The sequence below is a fragment of the Pinus tabuliformis genome, chromosome 1_2 (assembly GCF_031772625.1).
Source record: "Pinus tabuliformis cultivar Carrire ecotype Pingquan chromosome 1_2, CPIR1, whole genome shotgun sequence".
NCBI lineage: Eukaryota > Viridiplantae > Streptophyta > Pinopsida > Pinales > Pinaceae > Pinus > Pinus tabuliformis.
Window position 1 is genome coordinate 1300903525 of NC_142298.1, and position 22399 is coordinate 1300925923.

The following is a 22399-nucleotide window of genomic DNA, read 5'->3' on the forward strand; positions in this document are numbered from 1 at the left end:
TCGATGATTTACCTGCTCATTCATTACGTAGAGTCGATCATCTCATTCATTTACGAGCAATCTTTATGAGATGTAGGCATTATCGAATTAGGTTGAATCCACACAAATTTGTTTTATGTATAGAAACAAGTCGTTTACTGGGATTTGTTGTTTCGAAAGCCAGCATTCGTGTCAATCCCTCGAAGGTTGAAGCTATTGTCAAATTGCCTCCTCCTTCGACTCTTCACCAACTCCAAAGTTTTCAAGGGAAAGCAAACTTTTTACGTTGATTCATTCCTAACTACGCTGAGATAACAAAGGGTTTTACCAGGTTGTTGAAACAGAATACTCCCTTCTTTTGGGATGAGATAGCTGACAAATATTTTGATGCACTAAAACACGCGTTGACCCATGCACCGTTATTGCATCCTCCCAACTACAACCAGGACTATTTCTTATATCTCGCCGCCTCTCATTCCACCATTGGGATGGTATTAGTTCAGGAAGATGAATTCAGTAGTGAACATGTGATTTACTACCTTAGTCGAACCTTGAATCCAATTGAGATAAAATATTCACATGTGGAGAAATTGGCCTTGGCAGATGTTCAAGTTGTCCAACGATTTCGTCATTACATTTTACTACGCAAAACTACTATCATTTCCGACTGTAATCCTATGATCTATATTTTGACAAAACAATTGCTAGGGGTGTTATAGACATTTTTTGGCACTGCAACCCCAATCATAAATGTCCATAAACCAAGGGCTCTTAAGTCCCTAAAAGTGTTGTTCCAACCCCTAAAAGAACAAGGTCAGCTGATTACATCATCTCCCAGAAGTTCTCCATGAAAAACTACTCAGAATTGGTCAAAATTGGACCATCTCACCTACTCCATGGTCAAAGTGCGTTGCATCCCACCTAAATGCACACAGGAGGTGCAATGCATACTGAAAAGCCCTTCTATGGGGTGCGATGGTCGAGAGTGGACAAATGGCAGGGTCAATCTATGAGGTGGAGGATCATGGAATCTTCCAGAAACTTCTCCTGTGACACTTGCCTCTCTGCATTCGCCAAGGGATGAGTAAGAGATCATCAATCTCCAATTGGAATCAAGAACTATCAGAGAGAGGATGCTAATCAAATCTCAAAAGCTAACTCACCCCCTTGCAAACATCTATATATGGATCCCTCATCCCAGAGATCCAGAGGCTGGAATTTTGTATCTTGTAAGGAAGTGTTGTTGGTTTCTTGGTGTAACATCATAGTGTTGGGTGATCTAAGCTTTTCATGAGGTGAAGAAGGGCTTTCTTGCTGAGAGGATGATGTTGGGTCAGAACAATTGGTTGTAATCCTCTTTTCTATTCTTGATTATTAATAAAGCTATTCAAGTTTTCCTCCACAATCTTGTATGATTGATGATATATGCATTTGTATGGTCAATATATATCTGGTCCTATATTGTTTATGATGGTAGATCTATGTTCTTGGATAGTGTTATGCCGCTTTGATTCTATAGGTGCTCTTTGAAGCTGGGTAGACGAGGAAGTGAGTGGCAAAGATCTATCAGAAGGGAGAGGAATCAAGCAAGGAGCCAAACGCAAGACAGAGGTTGGTCTCCTTCTTTCCCCTCTTATCTACTTCTCATAAAGGAAAACGAAAGTGGTTTTAGTTTGTTTGTTTCTAAGGTAGCTACCAGCCTTAGTGGGGACTAGCAGCTCTACATAGACACAAGATTTCCTGATAACAAAATGGCGACTCCGCTGGGGAGCGAATAGATTGTTTGTTTATCTATATTTGTTTGCTTTATAAACTTACAGACGGAGCCTGAAGTCAAGCCAGCTAGCCTTCGAACTACATTTTCTATGCAAGTGCAAAGTAGATCAATGTTGCTTCAGTCTATCTCCGGGTTTTGTTTATGAACTGCACAATCGATTTACAAGCTCTCTAATTGCCCTTGTGGTGGCTCTAGTAACCTCCTTAGATCTACCCCTATGATTTATTTACTGATTACCACTTGCTCGGCCTAAATCCCTGAACTGTGCTGCAAACTATGATCAAGAACTGGATCAAAAGTCTCGCACTGTACCATCGCACCCTCTCTTCAAGGATATCAGTATGCATCGCACTTCCCGTGTGCTATAGGTGGGATGCATACTGGAATCCCTGTGTAACAGGTGCGCTGATCAGAAAGGGCTAATTTTGCCTCCAGACTTTGGTTTTTTCACTCTTTTCAGCTCTATTCAGGAGTTTTGCTATCTGTAGTCAGTATACCTCTGTTGGAAACCCCCTTCCTTGCCATTATTCCACCTCCATTGTGCAAAGAACTGTAAATGTTTTTATGTATTGTGAGCCATTTTCAGTTCTCTTTTACAAAGAAGTAGTGTAATTGAACTGTCGTTTCTTGATTTGAAAGTGTCGCAAGTGTCGTTTTCAGTCATAGAAGAGAATCCGATTGTTCTTGATAGTCGATTACACTGTTACTCTTGTATTTGATTTGAATTAGTAGTTTTTCAAGTGTCGAAAGCAAGTTTTGAATTCCAAATCACAAAGTGTCGTCATTGTCTTCATTTTGTCTTGAAAAGAAGCTTGTTAGTAATGTCGCTTTCAAAAATAATTCAGATTTGCGCTTAGCTTTCTTTTTATCATTCACACATTAAGAAGGCTGAAAACAAATACATGCATGTGCATTTGCATTTAGACTGTCTGTTGGTTTGATTTAGGACAATGCACATAGTGTGTGCTCTCTGCTCTATGTTGAAAGAATATCATCTCTCTTTCTTTAGTAGCTAGGATTTTCATTGCAAAAAGAAGATTAAACGATTGTTTATCATCTTAGATTGCATTTTAGGAATTGTATATCTACATCATGCGGTGAACCCTGAAAGGAAAATTTCTTAAGCAAGATCAACTGCAAAATAAATTTAATGAATCTAAAAACACTTTGGAACCTAATGCACAACATTTAGAAGTCTAGGCTAGAGACGTATTCTGGTGTCGTAAAGCCTGGTAACTGTTGTTTTCATTGTTGGTTGGGTGATTACTCCACTTTGAGACGACAAGTGCCAGTATGGACTTGTGCTCCCATGTACCGTCGAGTATATATTGGGAGACCACAATAGGCTATATCCTTTATCCATAGGAAGCAGTGTCTGCCACCCTATCGATCGCAATGCACTGTACACAGCATTCGGGAAGATTGACTGCCGTACCGTAAAAAGTATTCTGCAGTTTTGCGATTGGTTTGGTAATCCCTCTGTCTAGATTTCCAGAGTAGTCTCTTTCGTTCCTTTTCAGACTCCTTAAAGGAAAAGGTGATCTGGATTTAAACAGGAACGCAATAGATTACAAAGATAACCATAAATACAGAGATGCGATAACCATAAAAACAGAGATGCAGCGGAAATCATACATCATTTCATTACTGTAAAATACTGAAATATGCTTACAAATAGAAATAACCCAGCTAGGGCGATGGTAGCTTATCTCTGAGAAGAGATGTGTCGGCTACATGCCTTTGAACTGTTTCGAACTGTATTACAATGAGGCTCGATGGCCTATTTATTGTTGAGAAACAATGGAAAACCCTTCACATCCTGAAACCTAACCCTAGAAGATGAAATGCCAAATTGTGGGCCCCGTTTGGGTAAATTGGTACATCAATTTCCCGGGGTCGTAACTTTGGCATACGATCTCCGTTTGACGCGTACGATAGCTCGTTAGAAAGATCTATCCGAGTACTACCACTTTGGGAGGCAACATCGGTCCATGGACCCATGTTGCCCCAGATTCCCAAAAAAAATGTCATTTAGGGCCTCAAAACGGCTCCGGAAGTTCAGGACCCGAAAAACTGCTAAAAATAGTAAGTTGTGCTACAATTAAGGAAACTGAAAATGCTGAGAAAGACAATGGTGGGAGTCTAGGTGGACTTGGCAGGTGGCCACCAATATCCACCTGGATCATTCCTCCCCCCTTAGGAAGCAATGGTCCCCATTGCGTTGAGCTCCTCCATGAGATGAGGAAACTTCTGCTCAACTTGTTCCCTGGTGAGCCACTTGCCCTGCTGAAGGAGTTGGCCTGCTTTGACAACTCGATACAGTTGGATATTCTGTTGGCGAGTGTTCTTGATCTGTGTGTCCATGATCCGATCAGTTGCAGCTTGTTCCATGCAATCTGGATTTAATTCTGTGGGTTTGAGCTGTTCTGCAATGTCGGATGTGTCTAGCAATGGTGGAAAGTATGGCCGAAGGCGGTCCACATTGAACACTGGGTGCAGCCCAAGGAATGGGGGAATGCTGAGCTCAAATGCATTGTCTCCCATCGCCTTAGTAATGGTGTAAGGACCATATCGGAGTGGTCTCAATTTCCGATAGGCTCCAGTAAGGCGTTCCTTTTGCAAATGCAACCAGACTTTGTCGCCCACCTGAAACTTATGTGGCACCCGGTGTTGATCATGTCGCTGCTTGTACTTGGCATTTGATTTCTCAAGAATGTCATGGACCTGTTGGCGAATGTGTTGGATGCGCTCAATGAAGCTGGTGGCCTTATCTGTTTCGGACTGGACATGAGCTGAATTCATGTGAGTAGCTGCAAGTGGTATGGCCACATCAATGGGGCATAGTGGCTGGAATCCCAAACCCACCTGAAAAGGGCTATGGCCAGTGGAGCTGTGAAGAGCTCGGTTGTAGCTGTGCTGAACATAGGGGAGGCTCTCGTCCCATGTGCGTGGATGCTTTGAGTTATACATGCGCAGAATGTGCACAATCATCCTGTTGACAACCTCTGTCTGGCCATCAGTTTGAGGATGGAAGGCTGTGGACTTCGTGAGTTTGGTGTCCAGCATTGACCAGAGACTGGACCAAAATGTGCTGAGAAACCGACTGTCCCGATCTGAGATGATAGACTGTGGGATCCCAAAGTGCACCCACACTCGTTCAAAGAAGAGTTTAGCAGTGGCTTCTGCTGTGATATTCTTCTTGCAGGCCATCATAATGGCCATCTTCGAGAACCTGTCGACGACCACAAAAACACAGTCATTTCCATGCTTAGTGGAAGGAAGGCCTGACATGTAATCCATGGAGATAGATTCCCAAGGTCGACTAGGGGTAGGCAATGGGGTATAGAGGTCGTGCTTCTTAATGGTCGGTTTGGCAATGGCACAGGCAATACATGATCGGATGTACTTCCCAACATCCTGTCGAAGATTCGGCCAATAGAAATAATTTTGCAGTACTGCCACTATTTTCTCGACCCCGAAATGCCCAGCAACCCGACTGTAGTGTGCTTCCCAAATCATCTTGGCACGCTCGCTTGAAGGAACACAAAGGTGACCGAGGTGGCATAATAGGGCATCCTGGAGGTGAAAATCTGCAACATGCCGACCCTCCAAGAGTGTCTGGTATGTGTGGCCGAATTCTGGGTCGCTTTTGTAGAGAAGTGGCCAGTCAGAAGTCTCGTGCCCACAAGAGTTGAGCACGGTGGTTAGCGCCATGATCGGTGGCCGACTGAGGCAATCTGCAACATTATTGGTGTTGCCCTTTTTATACTTGATGTTCAAGTGAAACTGTTGGGCAGGTATGTAGACCACTTCTGATGGCGATCATTCTGCAATTTCCCTTGGGTCTGTATGAACTACAGAGGTCGGTGGTCTGTGTGGATGACCGTTTCCTTCCCCAAAATGTAATGCTTCCATTGTCGGCAGGCCTGTACAATGGAATACATCTCTTTATCATAAGTGGGGTACTTCCGGACTGTGTCTGAAAGTGTTTCACTGTGATATGCCACTGGATGTCCATGTTGAGTAAGGACTGCGCCAATAGCATAGTCAGAGGCATCTGTCTCGACCTCAAATGGTTGTTGTAAATCTGGTAATGCGAGCACTGGTGCCGTGTAGAGGCGATCCTTCAACTCCCTGAATGCCTTCTGTTGAGATTCAGACCAAAAGAATTTTGCTTTTGCCCCGCCCTTGGTGACTTGACTCAAGGGCCAAGAAATATGAGAAAACCCCAACAGAAACCTGCTGTAGAAGTTGGCAAGACCTAGAAAGCTGCGGAGCTCTGTTAGATTGGTTGGAGAGGGCCAATCCCGAATGACTTGGATCTTGGCTGGATCGACATGCACCCCCTGTTCATCAATGATGTATCCCAGATACTGAACCTGGGTCATGCCAAAAGTGCATTTCTCCAAATTGGCACATAGCTTGTGTTGCCGCAGTGTTTGGAGAACCTGTCGGATGTGGTGGAGGTGCTCTTCCCAACTCTGGCTGAAGATCAGAATGTCATCCAAGTATACTACTACAAAGGAGTTGGTGAATGGCCGCAAGATGTCATCCATTAGCCTCATAAAGGTTGCAGGAGCATTCGTCAATCCGAAAGGCATGACCAACCATTCGAAGAGGCCCTCCTTGGATTTGAAGGCAGTCTTCCACACATCGGAGGGTTCGATTGGTACCTGGTGATATCCTGACTTCAGATCGATCTTGCTGAAATATTTTGCCCCCTTTAGTTGGTCTAGGAGGTCATCAATCCACGGGATCGGGTACCTATTACGAACAGTGATCTTGTTCAGTGCCCGATAGTCAATACAGAGTCTCCACGTCCCATCCTTCTTCTGTACCAACACGATCGGGCTCCCACAGGGCGATGAACTCGAACGGATGTGACCTTTCTGCAGGAGCTCCTGAATCTGCCTCTTGATTTCATCGTTCTCCAGAACGGAGCGCCGATAAATTGGTCCATTGGGTAGCGGCGCACCTCGGGTCAGATCGATGGAGTGCTTGACTTGACAGTGCAGAGGAACCCCTACCGGGGAGGTGAAGATGTCCTCGTACTCCTCCACAACCTTGTCCATCTGTAGTTGTTGTGCAGAGGGACCCCGTTTGGAGGCCGCGGCCACTGTCTTCTTCTTTCCTTGAGGGCGTATCATCAGGAAAACAAATTTCCTGGTTTTGGAAATGATCTTACTGCATTGTTTTGTAGTAATCAAAGAGATGGCGGTAGGTGGTGCTACCTCTGGTATCCTGAACAACTTATTTCCCAATGTAATAATAATAGCACGGGGCCTTGATTCATACACAGCATGTCGCTTCCACAAGTATGGTTGTCCTAGTAATACATCAAAAACTTCAAGGGGAGCAATGTCACACAATACCTCATCCGTGAAGGGCTTGATGTTGTATGGAAGGCGACACTGCTGGCTCACGCGAAGATCTCGTCCTTAGTGAAGCCACCCAATGGTGTATGGTTGTGGATGTGCTGTGGTCGGTAAGCCCAACTGCTTCACGACTTCTGCCGAGATGAGGTTCTTTTGACTCCTGCTATCAACAATGAACTGTATCGGGGAGCCATTTACCCACATCTGGGAGTGGAAGAGACGCTCCTCCTCCTCTGGATCTTCGGGTTCATTTTTCTGGATCTTTGCGGTAGCAACTGTGGCACTAGGATCCGCATCAATGATCTGCTTCCCTTTTTCATACCCCTTATCGGGTTCTGACTCAGAGTCGGAACATGCATCTGATTCTGAAACCTTTAGCTCAGCCACCAGTGACTGCTTGGCTCGACACTCACTTGTGTTGTGAGTGGAGCTCTTATGGAACTCGCACCATTTTCCAGTGTCCTTTCTAGGCTTCGCGGCGCTGTTCTTTGCTTGCAGCTTCGGCTGGCTGTCTTGGGCTGTCCCGCCTTGGCTTTGTCCTTTGTTCTGTGGTTTAGGGGCACCTTTCCCCTGCTTTGGATTCGCAGATCCAAAGTCTCGCTTCTTTTGTTTAAAATTCTGCTCGACCTTGACGGCATATCGGTATGCTGCACCAAGCGAGGGGATGTTTAGGAACTGTATTTCTTCCTGGATGTACTTGTGTAGGTAGCCACGGTATTTGAGTATCAAATGTTGCTCCGAATCCTTGATACCCAACTTTGTGCGAAGGGTATGGAAAAGATTGGTGAACTCCGGCACGTCTTGGTCCCTTCCCTGCCGCAGCGTGGTCCACTTTATGTATTCATCCTCATAGCTTCCGACAGGGTAGTACTGCTCCTTGATGGCATCCCGGAACGAATCCCAGGTGGGTGCGGCTGAAAATAGTGAGCCAGTACTTTCATCCTTCTGCTCGCAGTAGGTTTCCCACCAGTCCTTGACGTGGGGGGCTGCTTTGAGAAGGGCAAAAACAATCTTTTCCCGACTCGAAAATTCATGAATAGAAAAATAACCCTCTAGCAGATTTAACCATTTATCTACGACATCTGCGTCTATCTGACCCTCGAATATGGGGATTTCAAAATTAACTTGTACCTTAAAGGGTGTGGCGTTTCCAGAGTAGCTGCTAGAAGCCGATGCGTTGCTTCTGGGTAGCCGCTGAAGGATCTGGGCAAAGCTGTCCATCATCGCGTTCCGTTGTCGCTCGAGGGCTTCTTCGAGCAAGATTTTGATGGGATCTCCTGCCCCCTCGTCTTTCTTCTCGTCCGCCATGGGAGGCCGTCGGGATTTGCGAGGCTGGTCTTGCAAAGGTTCAACCAGTTCAAGCCCTAACTCCTTATATCCCGACCTTGTTGGGGACATGCAAAGAAAAACAGAGAAAAAGCAGACTGCTCTGATACCACTGATCCGGATTTAAACAGGAACGCAATAGATTACAGAGATAACCATAAATACAGAGATTCGATAACCATAAAAACAGAGATGCAGCGGAAATCATACTTCATTTCATTACTGTAAAATACTGAAATATGCTTACAAATAGAAATAACCCAACTAGGGCGATGGTAGCTTATCTCTGAGAAGAGATGTGTCGGCTACATGCCTCTGAACTGTTTCGAACTGTATTACAATGAGGCTCGATGGCCTATTTATTGTTGAGAAACAATGGAAAACCCTTCACATCCCGAAACCTAACCCTAGAAGATGAAACGCCAAATTGTGGCCCCGTTTGGGTAAATTGGTACATCAATTTCCCGGGGTCGTAACTTTGGCATACGATCTCCGTTTGACGCGTACGACAGCTCGTTAGAAAGATCTATCCGAGTACTACCACTTTGGGAGGCAACATCGGTCCATGGACCCATGTTGACCCAGATTCCCAAAAAAACGTCGTTTAGGGCCTCAAAACGGCTCCGGAAGTTCAGGACCCGAAAAACTGCTAAAAATAGTAAGTTGTGCTACAATTAAGGAAACTGAAAATGCTGAGAAAGACAATGGTGGGGGTCCAGGTGGACTTGGCAGGTGGCCACCAATATCCACCTGGATCAAAAGGTCCATTGGAGCACTTGTCACTTCAAGCTCATTAAAAATCGAAGGTGACTAGAGTCATCTTTTGTTTTTTCTCGACTCTTAAGAATTGAAAAAACAAGTTGTGTCAAAGCGTCTAAAATTCATTTAATTCGGAAACATATTTCCCCTTGATTTTTAGTTGATCGAGTAATCCACAATCGTGGAAGAAAGTCAATTGAAACCTCGTCGTTCGTGGAGGCTTATGAGTCAACCGTCTTTGTCTCCAGAATCAAAACTGTTACGGACGAAGCGAACTCGTTTAACCGGTTCCAAATCCCCTGGTAAAGTTAGAACAAGTGTTCTAACACCATCAGATACTCCAAACATTTCTGGTATCCCTGCCTTTACAGAAGAAGTCCTGCAGCCACCAAAGGATAGTAGAGTTGATCCTAGTGTGAAGGTAAACACTTGTATTACTGAACCAGCTCCATCTATGGCTGATTCGGAAGGTGTTATTCCCCAAACATCTATCGCTACAGATTCTATACCTTCTTCGGCACCAGAAATATTTTACGGACCTGACGGTCTACCTCTTCCACCTGGTCTGATTGCTATAGAAGAGATTGTGGAGGATCCTCCATCCAGTACTCCATTGCAATTTGGAGTCGGGATCACCCTATATCCTTCTTCATCAAAAATTAGTCTACCATTATCGGAAACTCCTGTAGAATTGCTAGGAAATCCTTTGGATAGACTAGAAATGTATGAACATCCATCGACATCTAGGACTGTGTCATCCGACACAGCAACGGCAAAACTTCCTGTTATCACTCCAACAATGTTCGTCGGCATACCATCTGTCCCAACTAGCTCTCAATCGCTAGATGGAGCCCACTCAGGGGCTATTTCGACAGTATGGTCCGTTCCTGTTTGTTCATCCGGAATAATATCCGGGAACTCTTATGTTGAGTCTCAGCAAATTGATCCTTCATTGTGTCAATTTGGGCAGTCCGGTCCTCAAGGACAAACAATTCCTTTGAGTACCGGATTACCACCGTATGGGGGGAAATATACCCTTTCCTTGTCTCCTCCGGGAGGACAACCATACGAGTGTTCACAACAAAATTCAGGTTATGCTAGAATTACATCTAGCGATTGGGTGCCAATACTGTCTCAACAACCAAGAGTTGTATACTCAATGTAACAATGTTTACCTATGTCAAATATACCAACTACGCCGGCTATTGTGACGGTGTCACAAGTACAAGCGTTGCCTGTTGTATGCCAACCTCAGGTTTCCCAGGTTGTAATGCAACAGCCTCTTGTCCCTGCGACTCAACCACAATCGCCTACTAGTGGAATGACACAGGCCCAAACGGGTACAATTACCCCTCATCTTGGTCAAACAGCCAGTATTGGACAACAGCACATGGCTTCACAACCACAGATGGTGCAATATCAACAACCGCAATTCCAACAAGTTTACCAAGGATCTGAGCAACAAATATTTGCAAATAATGGGTAGCCGTATATTCAAAACGGTCAAAATCAACCATTCTACAATGGTTATGCCCATCAACCTTACCAAAGTTACCAGCATCAAATGCATTATGCTGGTATGCAAAGACCAACTGCTCAGGTAATTCCATCTTATCCTGGGTATGCTTCTCCAAACCTGAATCAACAGTTAACCTTCATGGCAACTTTAGAGTTACCGGATCTAAATCGGCTAATGAACGATCCAATCACTTACGCCCCTTGGTGGCCAGCGATTCCGCATAAACTTCTGTCAGATATTCCTAAATTTAATGGAAATACGGGTGAAGACCTGTCGAATCATGTGATGAAATTTCATCTGTGGTGTTCATCAAACACCCTAAACGATGATTCTATTAGGCTTCACCTTTTTCAGCGAACGTTAACCCGTCCGGCAACAAAATGGTATATCGAATTGCCTAGAGCTTCATTCGATAACTTCAACACCCTAGCCACAACCTTTTTAACCCATTTTTAGTTACCCATAAGGTACGAAACGGCAACAGAACTCCTTACCAATTTCAAACAAACGACGGCCACTCACATATCCGATCATATTCATGAGTGGCGACGTCGTCGCAGAATGGTAAAAACATATGTTCCTGATCAGCTGCTAGCTGAATGGTTTATTAATTCATTATTACCTTCTATTACAGAAGATGTGGCAAAGGGAGGAGTCATCACTGAAGAGAAAGTTATCGCTCGTGCACAATATCTAGACTTGATTTATACTCAGTCTGGCAAGCTCTACGATAAAATCCCTGACACTCCCAAGCCGGAATTTTCCATTCCTCCTCCTCCTAAATCGAACAATGACTCTCATGCCGGCGATGGCATGATTGGTGTGACAGACACGAAATCAACAAAGGCTACATCTAAAAAGGCCCGTAAGATTTCTAGTCAAAATTAAAAAGAAGAACTTCTCACCTCGGAAGTAAATGTCGTCTCAGCTGACAAAGGCAAAGAAACCAAGCAACCAGGAGGTAAGAAGAAAAACAAAGGGAAGAAGAAGAAACAGGAGGAATCATCACCTGAAAAATCTTCTGCAAACCCTTCTGGAGATAAGAAACCAAATCGTCCATGTCTTATATGTGATGAGGATCATTGGACAAGAGATTGTCCATATAAAGCTGAGCTTAGAAAATTCTCCAAGAATACAAAAACCTCGGCAGTATTAATTGATCCGTTTCCAAACCCAGGAACAAATATGGTTGCTAGTGACGATGCTTCCCGATCCCAAGTACTTATGTTGTCTGTTTCGAAGCACCAAAATGATGCTTTGAAATCGACAAGGAATAAAGATTACGAGAATCCACAGCTGTCAAAAAACAAGGCTAATGATCAACCTAGTAGTTCGACAACAACTTCGACCGAAGTTGTGCCACCCATCATTCCTGAGCTAATGATAAAGCTGCCAAAGGGAGTAGTACAAAAATTGACATTTAATCCTCGTGCTAGAGCAGCACAACATTATAATATAATAGGGGACTTGGCCCAATCTCCGTCCGCTATGTCGAAACTTGAGGTACCACAAAATTTCCCCTCCCAAAAGCAAGCTTTATTATCAGCAATAGGTGGGATTGACCCAATGGATTCCAATCTTGTGGCCTTTGATCATAAAGGATATGACCCTCAGTTACCAACTCAACTAGCTTTCCTTTTTCAAGTGAAATCCCTCAACAAAACTGTTCATCGAACAATTATTGATGAGGGGGCATCTACATGTATTATGTCGATGAGTTGCTGGAAAAATTTAGGCTCACCACCCTTGTCGAGATCATCAATGACGTTAAAAGCATTTGATGGACGATCATACACTCCATATGGGATTTTAAGTAACTTGCAAGTTGAACTGGGAGGCAAAACAGTAGAAATTGATGTTGAAGTAATCAACGGAAACCTCGATTCAACATCCTATTGGGAAGGCCCTGGATATATTCCATGGCCGCAGTTGTGTCGACCTACTTCAGGAAGATTGCATTTCCCTTCCAAGGAGGAATTACAATCATCGACCAACAAACATTTCTCCCCAATAGTTCACAAGTTACGGGAAGCATTCCAATGATCCATGGAAGCAATCATTCGCTTCAAAATATTGGAGTAGGCCTCCTAAAAGACCCTGCCTTAATGGGTACTTTTTCCCTACCACCTCCGAGTAATCTGGCGGAAGTGGCCACAGTGGAAACCTGCAATATGAAATCTTCTATATCTAATGGATTCGGAAGATTCCTAAACATTTTGTTAGCATGGATCATCGCCATTTTAGAAATATTGTAGCAATCAATTTTCTTGGCCTGGGGGGCAAACCCAAATCAACGCTCATCGAGTGTTTGGATAGATAGGTCTAAGGAGTATGGCACCTCTTCAGATCCTTGGTCGCATGTACATTCTACAGACGATGGAATCATTCAATCAATGATGATAGGAGAGGCACCATGGGAAGATTACCACCATCGCTCCCATCTTCCGGATTACCACGAAGATTATTCAATTTTTTATTTTCTATCAAATACTGTAAATACGTTGGATTCCGAGGACGGTTCTTACTATGTCAACCTCATTAAAAAACGAAACGACTACCTTTCCAAATCGATTCTTTGATTATGATCTTGTAAAATCAAAGTCAAGTCTTTCGAAGATCTCAAAGGTAAACCTTCATTCCAACCACCGAGATGAATGCAATGAAGCTTGGGGGGCATGCACCTCGATTTGCATTATTATGCTGGGGGCATGCAAACTTATCATGAGCAGTGTTACCACAGGGTTCAAGCTCGTTAAAAAATAAACCCGCCTCGAGCAGTTTTAACGCGGAATTCAATCTCATTAAAAAATAAACATAAGCAATGACCAAACGTTCCCCCAGAGTTTAAGCTCATTAAAAAATGAACCAATTTCCGGTAAATAACCATCGTGAATGCATTATCATCAGCCTTTGAAGCCTTGGTCGTGTTCTCATCATCACCTCCACTCTGTATTGGCCGATCATTCACCTCCATTTGATTGTTTACCCTTTTTGAGGAACAGCTGTGAAGAGTGATCCTGTTAGCCATCCTTGTGACACTGCCGTGATTGTAAAATTCCAAACCTTACCTAGAATTAGCTGCTACCCGAATTTATCACTTGTTCCTCAAAAAACGAGTCTCCTTTAAGCTCTTTTCATCTGACTCGTAAAATATGAAAATATTGCCGAGCAATTGGCCTCTCCAGCTCGTTAAAGTAACTGGAAGTTCTATCCCTCCTTTAGATTTTAATCTTTTTGGACTTGAGGGATTATTACACAAAAAGATCGAGCACTTTTTTTGTTCATCTCGTTAAAAGTACCGAAAATTCATTCCTTTTGTACTGTTTTATACTTTTTCGGACTCAAGGGATTATATGACGAAAAAGGATTATTGGAGTTTTCTTTACGTCCCTTTTCAAACTCTCTAAAACTGAAAAGGACCGAGTTATCTTTGTCGTTAAACTCGTTAAAACCGAATAGCGACAAATTTGTCCATACAGACAAGAACGAGTTTCACTATCGCTAGGCTCGTTAAAACATAGCGATGGGTTGGCCCGAAGGGAAAATTATAGAACAAGCATATGTTATCCTCCTCAATATTGACAAAAATAAAGAGGTATTGGTCAGCAATGACTGGGGAAAAATTGGGAAGAAAACTTGAAGAAACTTTATTGGTAGCAAGTCGCTCTTGAACATGACACTTTCACTCCGCATCCGAGTCGGGTTGGGTTGTTCCGTTCACTAGTCATATCACCATGGGTCCATCACAACATCCATATTTTGGGTTAACGCTACCAATCCATCATGTCAGTGTCGCCGATATGTTCAACAGGAGTCGCTCAGAGAATTCACCTGTGTCTCATCCACTGCAATACATTTACGCTCCATCCTTTCATGACCGCCACCCTGAACCTTATGTCGTCAGATCGTTTTCACCTCCATTAAAATCATTTGCTCCGTTATGTGTCATTGATGTGGGATTCACTAAGGCCCTCCTATGATGGATTGCTTCTTGTCGACATGAGCTCATTATCCAGGAAGTCGATCTAGGAACAACCCTTTCAGTACTTTGAAGCTTGCATGCCTCAATGGCAAGTTTCTCACTTCCGGTGATAGGTTTACATCAATGGCCTTCGACTGAAATATTTTGCATGGTGTTCGACGCCATGTCCCTTATTCACACCACGTGAATTGTACTGTAGTACCTTGAGGGTCATCATCATTATCGGTGATTCCTCTCGCACCTGTTAATAGCTTACATCATTGGCTGGTAATCAGGCGATGTCTTTCCATGTTGGACTCCAGAACATCTCTCACATGGATCGACTTGTACTTTGAGTGAAGATCGAACGAGATTGAAGACCCCGGATCTAGTTTCATCCATTCGGTATGTGATATATATTTAGGAAAATGAAGACATCAAATGTACATCATTACTGCACAGATAATCATCCAATCCAAGGGATGATGGCTCTACCAGAATCATCATTCTGCACTTAGACGATTGTCTGTCTTATGTACATTAAAATGAATTTATAAAGCTGAGCATGGGAATGCTCGCCTCAGCTAGATCATGAAAATATTATGAAGATAATATATTGTATTGTATCTTATTATAGGTCACCTTCCAACTTGAAAAAAACTTCGAATCCTCATGATAAAGCATTTCACCCGACATCAAAAGATTAATGACCTCATGCTTTAGGGGGCAACTGTTATAGATAGTTTTGGGCACTGCAACCCCAATCATAAATGTCCATAAACCAAGGGCTCTTAAGTCCCTAAAAGTGTTGTTCCAACCCCTAAAAGAATAAGGTCATCTGATTACATCATCTCCCAGAAGTTCTCCATGAAAAACTACTCAGAACTGGTCAAAACTAGACCATCTCACCTACTCCATGGTCAAAGTGCGCTGCATCCCACCTAAATGCACACGGGAGGTGCGATGCATACTTAAAAGCCCTTCTATGGGGTGCGATGGGCGAGAGTGGACAAATGGTAGGGTCAATCTGTGAGGTGGAGGATCATGGAATCTTCCAGAAACTTCTCCTGTGACACTTGCCTCTCTGCATTCGCCCAGGGATGAGTAAGAGATCATCAATCTCCAAGTGGAATCAAGAACTATCAGAGAGAGGACACTAATCAAATCTCAAAAGCTGACTCACCCCCCTTGCAAACATCTATATATGGATCCCTCATCCCAGTTATCCAGAGGCTGGAATTTTGTATCTTGTAAGGAAGTGCTGCTAGTTTCTTGGTGTAACATCATAGTGTTGGGTGATCTAAGCTTTTTATGAGGTGAAGAAGGGCTTTCTTGCTGAGAGGATGACGCTGGGTCAGAACAATTGGTTGTAATCCTCTTTTCTATTCTTGATTATTAATAAAGCTATTCAAGTTTTCCTCCACATTCTTGTATGATTGATGATATATGCATTTGTGTGGTCAATATATATATGGTCCTATATTGTTTATGATGGTAGATCTATGTTCTTGGATAGTGTTATGTTGCTTTGATTCTATAGGTGCTCTTTGAAGCTGGGTAGATGAGGAAGCGAGTGGCAAAGATCTACCAGAAGGGAGAGGAATCAAGCAAGGAGCCAAGCGCAAGACAGAGGTTGGTCTCCTTATTTCCCCTCTTATCTACTTCTCATAAAGGAAAACGAAAGTGGTTTTAGTTTATTTGTTTCTAAGGTAGCTACCAGCCTTAGTGGGACTAGAAACTCTGCATAGACACTAGATTTCCTGATAACAAGGGGGAAAGTATTCCAAATGGATTGTTATCCTGCAGGAATTTGACTTGGAGTTTGAAAAATCTAAGTCAAAGAAATCTTTATTTTTTGCGGAGTTGATGTGTGACTTCCCGCGTGCTAACACTGAAACTGTGGTAGAAGAGCCCATTGCGACGAATCCTTGTTTCTTATCAGCACTCTTGATCCATGGTATGGAGATATCATATTTTATCTCCAAACCCAATCCTTTCGGCCTGAAATTTCAAGATCTCAACGTCGGAAAATATGATTCCAATCCCAACAATACAAAATTATTGGATATACACTTTATCGTCGTGGAGCGAACTCTGTTTTCCGACGTTGTTTAACTCATGAGGAAGCTGAAAGGGTTCTAAATGACTATCACTCTGGAGCATGTAGCGGTCATATGTCTGGGTTTGCCACAGCCAAAAGATATTGCGCGCTGGATATTTTTGGTCGTCTTTGTTTAAAGATTGTATTGATGCGGTCCGAAAATGCCACAACTGCCAAATTTTTGATCGAAAGATGCACGCTCCACTTGCTCCTCTCCACCCTATAATTGTTGTCGGTTCTTTTGAAAAATGGGGTATCGATTTTATTTCATGTAACCCTCACTCGGCTGGGGGGCATGCGTATATCAGCCTTGCAGTAGATTATTTTACCAAGTGGGCTGAGGCGATGCCTACATTTTCGATAGACAGCAAAACTGTTACGATCTTCATTTTCAATTATATAATTGCTAGGTTCAGTGTTCCACAAGTGATTATCACTGATCAGGGGCATCATTTTCAAAACATTATGATGACTAAACTAACAGATCAGCTTGGCCTGCATCACGATAGTTCTACTCCATATTACCCACAGGCTAATGGTCTGGTTGAAGCCATCAACAAAGTTCTAGTCATTATGATCCATCGAATCATTGGGATTCATAGGTTGAATTGGCATAACATGTTATTTTTAGCGCTTTGGGCGTATCGAACCTCAGTAAAAACATCAACTGGTTTCACTCCTTTCCAACTAGTTTACAGTTTGGAAGTTGTGTTACCCATTGAATGCGAAATCCCGTCATTGCAAATGGCCATAGAATTACTTCCAGCCACTTCCGAAGAGGAGAAAAATTTGTTGTACTTGGCTCAGCTATATGAGAATCGACGTGATTCTACACTAGCAATCGAAACTCATGCCAAACATATTAAAGCTCAGTATGATCGAAATGTTACACCTCGTAATTTTTCGGAAGGAGACCTAGTCTTACTGTACGATCAAGCAAATGATAAGTTAGGCACTGGAAAATTTGTACCCATGTGGCATGGTCCTTATGTTGTTAAGCGAAAGCTGGCAAAAGGGGCCTATGAATTGGTAGACTTTGACGGTGTCTCTTTAGGTAAGCCCAGAAATGGTCTTTACCTGAAGAGATATTATGCTTAAATCTGGGTGTGGAGATTTTAATTAGGTTAGTTTTCTTTCTAGTTGGTGTGTTTTAGATTAGAAAAGTGTGCTTAGTTTAGAGAGTGCTTTTGTCATTATTCCTGCTTATCTTGATTTTACTCTTGATATTGCAGATGTCGACGTCTCTTCAAACATACATTGGTTTTGCTAATGGTGCTTGTCGTAATACATGGAATATTTCTTCCGCACCTTGGGTTATCTATTCACCCTCTGATGAGTTGGTATATATGCATGGGGTAAGCCTCGATCAAAAAATGAACAACATTGTATAATATAGTGCAGTGATTGAGTTATTATCTGAATCCATCTCATTTGGGATTCGGATTTTGATCGTGAGGTTAGATTCTGAACTCGTTGTGTTACAACTTAATAGATTTTATGCCATTAGAAATCCAGTGTTGTTGAGATTATTTTTAAGAGTTCGTCTCTTGGAACGTGAATTTGATTATATTGAATATCAGCATATTCCAAGATATTTAAATACATTAGCAGATGCAATTGCTTCTTGAATGTTAAGTAGACATTTGCAATAATCAAACAGTAAATTTAAAAACATTTCATAACATGTTTTACAAGATAGCCAGTAGTAGTGATATAGCATAGCATAGGAGTGTGTCAAATATACATCGTCTTCGATCATAGGTTGAAAAACACCTTATGATCGGCAAAAATGATAGTGCAAAAAGCAAAAATGTCATATGAGTCTACAAAAGGCAATCATCCTATCACTGGTGATGATCACGATAAGAAACCACTGTACAAGCCACCCTAAAAAGGAACCTCCAAAAAGGTCCTGGGACCCCAATCACATAGCGCTGTAGCCTAAGAGGAATGTCATCTAGGCTAGTCTCTGGAATGTCTGTTGTCAAACGCTCTAGATGGTTTTCCAATTCGGCCAGGGTCTCTGTAGATTCGTCCCGTGGGGTTGGTGCTGCTACAACTGGCTGTTTCCTCTCATAGGCCTGGAGAGTGGCTGGTCGTCGTGGACCCACATCTGCATTTGAAAATTTTTACTATCAGTTTTGAGACGATTTTAAAAAAAAAAAAAAAAAAAAAAATTAGAAAATGTTGAAAGGTGGAAGAGCCATGTCTGGGTCACCACGATAATCCATCCCAGCATAAGGAAAATCCTGAATCGAAAAATCTTGGTTCTCTAACCAATGAAAATACTCAGGAGGAAATCAAACAACCTTTGAACCCTCCTCAGGATGACGGGCCATAACTGCAACCCAACACATCAGCTTGGGCTCTCGGGGAAGTCCAGCTTCAATGGAAAGATGTTGTGGGACCAACATTGGGACCCTCTCTAGACCAAAGCTCACAACTAAGAAACCATATCCAAAGTTTTTCAGTTGTTCGTTCTTTGCTCTAGTCAGTTGGCCTTTTACATTAGCCAACACAACTTCACACCAGTTGAAGACGGTGCCTCGAAAATAGTCTACTGCCATCCGCATTTGGGATCCGGTGGCCATATGCAGTGTTGTGCTTCCGCAGAGTCTAGTGACAGTAAATGCAATCACTTTGAGTTCAGGACGGGAGATGGTTTTGATATCAATCCCTTTGTCCTTGGTTTGGTCGTTACAAAACTCTAGCCGGAGACTATCGACAGACTGGCCACCTGGCCTAGTCCCGAATAGAGTCAATTTTTCACCTCTCTTAGGCAAACCAGTCAAAAAGTAAATATCCTCTGGCTCCATTTCAAGCTGGTGGCCACCAATAATAAAACACTGGTCCTATACATTCCACCTGTCCACCAGCCACTGCAGAAAGTCTACTTGGGCCCTCATGCCAGGTATGACCCAGAGTTTAAATAACCCGCATGCCTTTAATGCATCAATTGAAGTTTGATGATTGATTGCGGCAAGGTCCACATCTTCGTGCTCCCGTTCCTGCCAGCTAAGCATGATGTATACCCTACATTGAAAGAAAAGGCAGATTATAATATTTTAAATCAAATTTTTTGGGTGGAATTTGAAGATTTTGGAATTTTAAAACCTATGCCGCGGGGACCACACTCTCTAGTTAGAGACAGTGCGTAGGTCTGCACTCTGTCTAAACAGTGGGTGCAGGCCCCTGGCTTTTTCCTGCATAGGAAAAAGTCAGGGTCCACAGGTTTCGCGTGCTGCACCTGTGGACCCCCGCGAGCGGTCTTTTAAACAAATTTCTTCCTAAAAATCAAAATGAAACCTTAAAAACAAAATTGAAACGGTTGAAATGCAAGAGTAAAGTGATGTGGATTACCTGGAGGTGACAGTGTTCGATTCCAACGGACGGATTTTTTGCAATCTTCACGGGAGGTTTCTTACCAAAAGCTCTCTTTTCTCACTCTGAAGTCAAACGGTAAAAATGAATTTACAAAAGCCCTTTTTATAAGCTTTTTTGAATAAATGAATTTTTAATTTGTTTATTTTTCACTTTAAAGAGGTAACTTTTGAAGCATTTTTATTTATTTTAAATAGGTATGAGTAATGTTTGAGTTTTTGTGCAGAATATCGGATTTTTCAGGCAAAATTAATCATTTTCGACAAAAAACATTATAGTCATCTTTAAGCTCTTTTCTGACTCCTAAAATATGAAAAGATTGCCGAGTTTTTCTTTTTAATCTCGTTAAAACGGAATTAAAAAGACAGTCCACTTACTGCTCTTTTCTGACCGTATAAACATGAAAAGGTTGCCGGATTTTTGTCGTTTCAAATTTGATATTGGTTATAAAACGACGTGTCTTTGGTCATTTTTTTACTTTTTCAGATCAGAGACACTAATTATGAAAAGTACTCGTTGATCGTAATGGTCAAGCAGTTCTCTCAGGTATTATTTTATACTTTTTCGGGCTCGGGAGACACAAATTTACGAAAAAGAACAACCATGGAGTTTTCTTAAGTTTTTTCAGACTCCCTAAAATTGAAAAACGCCGATTTTCTCCTATACTGGACTCGTTAAAATTTAACAGTAAAGGACCTGTTCAATTACAAACAGGAACGGACCACTCCTTCTTAGGGTTCGAATTTATACTAAGTTGGACTCATCTGAAGGATGAGCTTACAATCAAGCAAATGTTATCCTCCTCAAGCTTGTCAAAAATAAAGAGGTACTTCCCAGAAATGGTGGGGGAAAAGAGAGGAAAATGAACCTGTTTGTCATACTTTGTGTCTCATAAAAACATTTAACCACTCTTGAACACAACACTTTTTGTTCACCTGGGTTGGGAAATCCTTTTTCTAACAGTTAATCAAACCATATTGAAAGTCTTCAGCTGGTTTCTGGGTGTTAGCTTTGGGTCAATTGTCACCAAACCATCTATAGTGTCGTTATGTGTTCAAGAGGTTAGTGCAAATAAACCATTCATCTGCAAAATATCTGTCATCCATCTTGACCATCCCTGAGTCAGTCCTTACAACTATATTTCTTCAAACTTGATCTATGATTTCGTGTTGTGGGCTTGCCTACGACGGATCACTTTCTATCGACTTCGGCTCATTATCGAGAAAGATGATCTAGAAATCGTCAGTACCTTGGGATCTGCATGCCTCAATGGCAGGTTTCTCGCCTTTGACAATAGGTTGCATCATTGACCTTCAATCAAAGGATTCTATGACATGTTCGACATCAACACATCTATTCACATTTCATGGATTTTACTGAGTGCCTTGAGAGCCATTAACATTACTGGTGGTTTCTCTCACACTTGTTAACAGTTTACATCATTGACTGGTAATCAAGTGGTTTCTACCATGTTCAACTTCGACACATTCATTCACATGGATAGAATCGTACTATTTCAGGAAGTAGAAATCAAGACCCTAGATCTAGTTTCCACCATCCAGGCTGCGAGGGATTTTGTTATTCATTATACAGTGGACTATTCATAAATAGATGGCTGCACCCATACTGTGTTTACATGTGTCTATACTTGTTATGTATTACAAGATCATTCCTATATTAGAGAAGTTTAGTTAGTTTTCTAGTCAGTTTTGATCTGAGTATGGGAATGCCTACCTCAGTGATGATATGATCTCATATATATATATTTTGTATTGAATGTTTTTATAGGTTCCAACCAGGCTCTCCACAAGATGATCCTCGAAATGATAAAGTACTTCACTCTTCTTATATGACAAATACTATCTATTACAGGCTTCGCACTTTAGGGGGCAATCTGTTACACAAAATATTGTCACCATGACTTTCTGCAATCATTGTGAGTCTATCACCACTCATACTGTCCTCCTTTGCAAGTCTCAAACCTCAGCTCTTCATGTCAAGCCTTAAAAATGAGAGAAAGTCCTCGAAAATCTCTAAAAATCTGGTTCCGCACTTTCTCTTAGCATTACCTACGGTCCCGCACCCCTCGGTCATGTTACCTGCGGACCTGCCCGCTCTGTCTCTAAAGGAGTGGGTGCGGACCCTTGTAAAAGTAAAAAAGGCGTAAGTTTATTATTAAAAACTCACTTTGGATTAATTATGGATGCTTCTAGAAGGAATA